Source organism: Dama dama, chromosome 29 (genome assembly GCF_033118175.1).
Source record: "Dama dama isolate Ldn47 chromosome 29, ASM3311817v1, whole genome shotgun sequence".
In the NCBI taxonomy this organism is placed as follows: Eukaryota; Metazoa; Chordata; class Mammalia; order Artiodactyla; family Cervidae; genus Dama; species Dama dama.
In genome coordinates, this window is record NC_083709.1 from 29,000,535 (window position 1) to 29,007,181 (window position 6,647).

A 6,647-nucleotide genomic window follows, 5' to 3' on the forward strand; every position below is an offset into this window, starting at 1 on the left:
TTTCCTGTTTGTCTGTTTGTTTGTTTTTTAAGATTAGAAAGCATTCAGGAAATGGCAACCCACTCCAGTGCTCTTGCCTGGAGAATCCCAGGGACTGGGGAGCCTGGTGGGCTGCCGTCTATGGGGTCGCACAGAGTCGGACACGACTGAAGCGACTTAGCAGCAGCAGCAACAGGTTGCTGTGGCCTTGAGCCTTGGCAGAGGACAAAAAGTGGACTCCGGGTTCAGAGACAGAGGCTGGTGTCGCTTCCCCTCCACTCCCCCACCCCCGCCACTTCAGGCTCTCCGAAGGCTAGAGTTTGGGGTCCCACTCAGGTGCCTTTGGGTCACAGCACCTTGTCCCTACCTGTTCGGACCTCTGGGTTGAGCCGCCACTGCTCTGTGATCCTGACTAGAGGAGGTCAAGAAGCCCCCAGAGCTTTAGACATTGTGCGATACGCGAGGTAAGTCAAACTCCTCACAGACTAGTCTGAAGGGGGGAAACTTCGGCATCCGGGCACCTGGGTGTTTCTCATCCCAGGCTCCCCGGAAGCGCAGCTGTACATCTACCGAGATCTCGCGAGATCAGACTTCCTTCTCAGGTGCCTCATGTCTGCTGCACCGCCTCAGGGGATCATTTCTCCATACTCTGATCCACCCCTAGACGCTTCGCGCATCCCAGCCCAACCTGCCCGGGTTAGGACCCGCGTTTATTTCCCCGAACAGCCGAAGTCACGTACCTCACCTTGCAAGTTCCAACTGCACTGTGGTTTGCTTTCCTGGGAAACTTCACACTGCACAACCCCTGGGACTTGGCTCTGGCTCCAGCCCTGGCCTCATCCCTCATTCTCTGAGCATTCTACTTGGTATTCAAAGGAGACTATTTCCCAACCGAGAGACTTGGGTGAAGGAGCCAGTTCCCCCATCACTGGTGCAGATAGACGGACTGGGTCAGAGAGAGCAATGCCCTGAGGTTGCTCTTCAAGGTTAAGTGCTCTAGGAGGGACAGAGGCCCCCTGCCAAGAATTTTAGATGCCCCGCAGCTGCCACGACAAGCAACTAGCTCTGAGGATATTGGTGAGTGTCTGGGACTTTTTTGTTTTTTGTGTGTGAGAGCATGTGTGTGTTTTCTTTTTATTCCCTACTTGTTATTATTATTATTTTTTTTTCCAGTGGGTTTTGTCATACATTGATATTCCCTACTTGGAGCATCTTGCTTTTTCTCCAAAGCAGTGTCCAGATGAGGAGCCCAAGGTGCCTAGCGCCATAGTCTATGTACTCCTTAGTGTACCCCTTGGATTCAGGGAGTAAGGGCCATTTATTCCCTTGGACTCAACTTCTACTGGAAAGGTTGTTGCATTCATTGAGATTGAGTCCCAGGTCTTAAAGTGAGACTGTTTGCTCTGCCATAGTTCAGGGCATCAGGCTGTTGTTTTGGAAGGTTGGCAGTGAAATGTAGACACCCTGTAGGCTGTAGGTTTAATGAGCCTTTCTCCAGTATATGAGAGTGGCAAAACTACTGCCAATCCTGAATGGGCCCATGGTCTGCCTGTGTTCAGGCAATCACAGAGCTTGAGTGCCCCTCCTTCAGTTATTGGAGGCTCTAGGCAGGTGAGTGTGACATGGTCTGTGGTTTGCATAGACATATAGGCAAGTTGTCTTTGGAAGGCACTGTACTCTGGTCTATTGGAAGAGGAGAAAGAGATGGCAAAAGCTGACAGCATTGGGTATTATCAGGCAGGCTCCTGTTCAGGTCCTCTGACTGCCTGAACCTAATTTTCTAATTTCAGAATAAAATGGCATGTTCAAGTTGCTATGGCCTTGGATCTTGGTAGATGTCAGATTAGGATCCCAGGGTTTCATGCTAGAAGCCTAGGCCTGGGTGACTGTCCAGGGCCCTTCAGGGTCTTGGAAGGCTTTATAGATTTGTGGCCTGAGCATATGCAGTTCCCTCCCCAGTTCTGGCAGACCCTCCCATATATAGCATTTGGGCCAGAGGTAGAGAGAGAGAGATTGTGCGTGTGTGTGTGTGTGTGTGTGTGTGTGTGCGTGTGTGCGTGTGTGTGTGGTGTGTATGAATGTTGGACAAAACCTGGTAGGGATAAGAAATCAAAGCCTCAGAAAGAGGCAAAAATCACAAAAGAGAGTACCCCACCATGCTAGTGTTTTTCCTCAGAAACACGAAACAGCTTCCTGACCATAAAAGTGAGTGCTAGGAGAAAAAGTGGGCCCTAGAAAGGAGGCTGATTCATTAATCACTTAGTTCTACTCCAGGAAGAAAACAAATGCATTCTAAGACAAGTGAAATGAGACACTAGCCCAGGTAACTTACAGTCCTTACAAGGGACAAAGAGCCTCCTCATAAAAAAGAAAAATCCATCCAACAAAATTGCCAAGCAGGCATAAAACTCAATTCCTACTTCCACAAAGCTGTGAAGGCTCTAATAGAAACCTGCAATCACTGTCCTTAGAATAGAGACCCTCAGTCAGAGACTATCAGCATAGCTACTCATGAGATTACTACAGGCCCTAATCTGTAAGTACAAATGAGCTATCAAAAATTACCAGTAATTATGATAGGCAAGCAGTGAAAAATAAAGAAAAATAAGAGATGAACAGAACTCAGAGAACTAATTGCCAGTGATCAGAATCAAAACAGGAAAAAGCAGAAATTTTTGAATTAATTTTTAAAAATATTCTCAGAAAATTTTGAGAATATTGCCTCTGTATTTAAAAAGTAAAAGAAAACATATGAGCCACAGTAAAAAAATAATTGAATCTTTCAAAACATATTTGCTAAAATTAAAATTTAATAAAATAGCTGAGGGACTTCCCAGGTGGCACTAGTTTTAAGAATCTATCTGCCATGCAGGAGACATGAGACACAGGTTCGATCCATGAGTCGAGAAGATCCCCTGGAGGAGAGCATGGCAACCCACTCCAGTATTCTTGCCTGGAGAATGCCTTGGATGGAGAAGCCTGGAGGGCTACAGTCCATAGGGCCACAAAGAGTTGGATAGGACTGAAACGACTTAGCATGCACGCATAAAATAGCTGAATGACAGAATAGATTGTGGTGAAAATTAGTTATTAAACTGAGGGATTAAAATATGAGGTTATCCTATAATGCAAGGCAAATGGAAAAAGAAATCATAAGAAATAATGATTTTTAAAATGTTAGCTAAATCCAGAAATTCCAAAATCTGTTAGAACTTTGAACTGAAGAGCAAAAAGAGACTAGAAGGAGAAAATAATTAAATTACTTATTTCTCTTAACTGAAAATTCAAATCTTTAGATCGATAGGTCCCTAAAATGCTGAAAATGAGAAATGAAACCATGTATAATGAAACTGCGCAAGTATATTGCACATTGTCTAATATAAATGAGAAATTACCAATAAATGTTTTAAAAAATTTAAAAATGCAAAAATTCTGATCAATGAGAAACAAACCAATGGTAAGAAAATGCTAACAAAAAGAAAACAAAAGTGATAACATAAATATTGGAAAAATAGCATTGAAGGGAAAAAAGCATTAAATATGACATGATAAAAAATGATGTTTTATACAGATAAAAGATAAGAGGTTACAACAGTAATGAATATCAATGTACTTAATTCAATTCAGTTCAGTCACTCAGTCGTGTCTGATTCTCTGTGACCCCCTGGATTGCAGCACCCCAGGCTTCTCTGTCCATCACCAACTCCTGGAGCTTATACAAACTCATGTCCATCGAGTCGGTGATGTCATCCAACCATCTCATCCTCTGTCATCCCCTTCTCCTCCCCGCTTCAATCTTTCCCAACATCAGGGTCTTCTCAAATGAGTTAGTTCTTCACATCAGGTGGCCAAAGTATTGGAGTTTCAGCTTCAACATCAGTCCTTCCAATGAATATTCAGAACTGATTTCCTTAAGGATTGACTGGTTGGATCTCCTTGCAGTCCAAGAGACTTTCAAGAGTCTTCTCCAACACCACACACAGTTCAAAAGCATCAGTTCATTGGTGCTCAGCTTTATAGTCCAGCTCTCACATCCATACAAGACTATGATCATGGACTATGATACATGACTGGAAAAATGATAGCTTTGACTAGACGGATCTTTGTTGACAAAGTAATGTTGCTGCTTTTTAATATGCTGTCTAGGTTGGTCATAACTTTTCTTCCAAGGAACAAGCCTCTTTTAATTTCATGCTGCAGTCACCATCTGCAGTGATTTTGGAGCCCAAGAAAATAAAATCTCTCACTGTTTCCATTGTTTCCCCAACTATTTGCCATGAAGCGATGGGACCAGACGCCATAATCTTAGTTTTTGAATGTTGAGTTTTAAGCCAGTTTTTTCACTCTCCTCTTTCACTTTCATCAAGAGGCTCTTTAGTTCTTCTTTGCTTTCTGCCATAAGGGTGGTGTCATCTGCATATCTGAGGTTTTTTATATTTCTCCCAGCAATCATCATTCCAGCTTGTGCTTCATCCAGCCTGGCATTTCATGTATGATGTACTCTGCATATAAGTTAAATAAGCAGGGTGACAATATACAGCCTTGACTTACTCCTTTCCTGATATGAAACCAGTCTATTGTTCCATGTCCGGTTCTAACTGTTGCTTCTTGACCTGCATACAGATTTCTCAGGAGGCAGGTCATATGGTCTGGTATTCCCATCTCTTTAAGAATTTTCCAGTTTGTTGTGATCCACACAGTCAAAGGCTTTGGTGTAGTCAATAAAGCAGGAATGGATGTACTTAATTACACACATTTAAAATGTAAAACTCAACAGCTATTAGAAATAGAAGGTAGTTTCTCTTTCACGGAGTATGGGGCAAAAGATATTTGAAGGACCTTCCACTACAAAACATTTAGATCCAGGGCAAAACTTTTTACTGTATTATTGATCTTTCAGGAAAGTAAAGAAAACTTCAAAAGGGAAAGAGAAATAAAGGTATAACTGAAAGAGAAGCAGTACGTTCTAGGAAAATCTGAAAGGTAGGGTTGCATGAAGGACAGATGATGTACCGGTACTGCACCTGGTCTTGGCTCCCAAGAGAACCAGTGTGACTACATACTTGGTTTAAAGTAACTAATATCCTCTAGTCTCCAGAAGAAACATCCGTAAATATATCTTAGGGGGAAACATCATCAATTTAGTCCCTTAAGATTTCTTAAATTCAAATCAAACTTAGATGAGCCTACAATCAAGGAAATGTGAACAATGAAGTACACAAGTTTCTGTAAATGAATATCAACATCAATAATAAACAAATTTGAATACTCAAGAACTTTAGATATTTAAAATTATCAGCTATATGTATAAAAGAACTTGTATAAGATGTTATAGTTGAAATTTTTTTTTTAATAGTTTAATGTATTTTAATAGCAAACTTACAGGAACAGCACAGAAGACAGACAACATTAAAAACATGTACTTGCATGTAGGACAACTCAGTTAGAAAAGTATAGTGAATGGATGGAATCTACTGTATGATAAAAATGCTACAAACACCATTTAGTTGCAGTCAATACGAAATTTACTTGTTTTAAAAAAATCCAAATGCTGGCATTGTCCAGAAAAATTTAACAGGTTTATTTATAATTGTTATAAAGTTGAACTGCTGAAACTTGTTCACTGAAACATTTTGACTTTCATTAATGCTTTATGTCCCCGCATTTATATTAAAAATTCACACACAAATGAAAATGGAAAAACTGCCAATACCTGATTTCTGTCCCCTATTTTTCCACTTGCAATCATATACTTAGGTACCTTTTGACCCCATGGAAAAAAAAATATCTAACGTTCAGAACTACCAATAACAGGAAGAAGAGAATTTTTTTTTTTTTTTTTAAAGAATGAAATGTTTCCCATCATAGTGAATTCTTAAGCACGTTCTCCACGTATGCGGCGTGCTAGCTGGATGTCTTTTGGCATAATTGTTACACGTTTGGCATGGATAGCACACAGGTTGGTGTCTTCAAAAAGGCCAACCAGATGGGCCTCACTTGCCTCCTGCAAAGCACCAATAGCTGCGCTCTGGAAGCGCAGGTCTGTTTTGAAGTCCTGAGCAATTTACCGCACCAGACGCTGGAAGGGAAGTTTGCGGATCAGAAGTTCAGTGGACTTCTGATAACGTCTAATTTCACGGAGTGCCACAGTACCAGGCCTGTAACGATGAGGTTTCTTCACCCCTCCAGTAGAGGGCGCCCTCTTGCGAGCGGCTTTTGTAGCGAGTTGCTTCCTCGGTGCTTTACCACCGGTGGATTTGCGGGCAGTCTGCTTTGTACGAGCCATGGTATAGAGACCTCCTTATTTAACCCCCTTCTCCTTCGGCTGGAGCTCGGCGAGCTAGAGGCGGCGCTGGCATTGGAGAGCGACGGCGGCGCGGCGGCGGCTGCGAACACCAGTTGAAATTTTTTTAATGAAAATACCGCACTGAGCAAGCAACAGGAGACTATCTAGAGTGACCAGCTTCGCTGTACTGTGCTTAATTGCTCAGTCATGTCCAACTATTTGCAACCCCATGGACTGTAGCCCTCCAGGCTCCTCTGTCCATGGGGACTCTCCAGGCAGGAATCCCAGGCAGGAATCTCCAGGCAGGGTTGCCATGCCCTCCTCCAGGGGATCTTCCCAACCCAGGGATCAAACCCAGGTCTCCCACATTGCAGGTGGATTC

General features: G+C 42.6%; 1 pseudogene; it reads right to left on the reverse strand.

Moving 5' to 3' along the window:
• Positions 1-5,536: 5,536 nt before the first annotated feature.
• On the reverse strand, positions 5,537-6,363 carry LOC133048597 (histone H3.3A-like; annotated as a pseudogene).
• Positions 6,364-6,647: the final 284 nt, after the last annotated feature.